This window comes from Pseudophryne corroboree, chromosome 4 (assembly GCF_028390025.1).
Source record: "Pseudophryne corroboree isolate aPseCor3 chromosome 4, aPseCor3.hap2, whole genome shotgun sequence".
Taxonomy (NCBI): Eukaryota; Metazoa; Chordata; class Amphibia; order Anura; family Myobatrachidae; genus Pseudophryne; species Pseudophryne corroboree.
The window spans coordinates 544,059,610-544,060,167 of NC_086447.1; the positions used below are offsets into that span (position 1 = coordinate 544,059,610).

Consider the following 558-nt stretch of genomic DNA (forward strand, 5'->3'; position numbering starts at 1 on the left):
TCAACTCCAGGATACCGGCTGCCCTATGCTTCATTTTGATACTACACATATGTGAATATTCCCCTTGCACCCGGTTATATCTTTTTTCACCCAAATTATTGGGATACAGTGTCTAGATACTTTTCAGTAACCGGGTTTCATTTTATCTATACTTTTCCTGATACCTTCTCAGACCAGCCCAAACCTATTAAGCAATTGGTTTTTCCATACGCAGATAGGTTTATACCTGACTGTCTACAGTCATACCATGCTGGATATGCCCGATCTCGTCTGATCTTTGAAGCTAAGCAGCATTGGGCCTGGTCAGTACCAGAAAGGGTGACCCTCTGGGAATACCAGGTACTGTAGTATCAAGGAATACACCTTCCGTGTATATATCTTTAATTCACCTATATCCCTATTGCTATTGTTCTTTGCAGCACTAATAATTGTGTTACCTAAGAAGGAGTCCAGAGTCGTTAAAGCCGGTTTTTCCTGTTTCTCTCATATGAATATACTTAAGTATAAAAATTCATAAATCCATAGAGAATACAGGATTTACCAACAAATTTTCGCTCT

General features: G+C 39.2%; 1 pseudogene; it reads left to right on the forward strand.

Annotated features, from left to right (window-relative positions):
* The first annotated feature begins 232 nt into the window (after positions 1-232).
* LOC134912452 (5S ribosomal RNA) lies at positions 233-351 on the forward strand (annotated as a pseudogene).
* Positions 352-558: the final 207 nt, after the last annotated feature.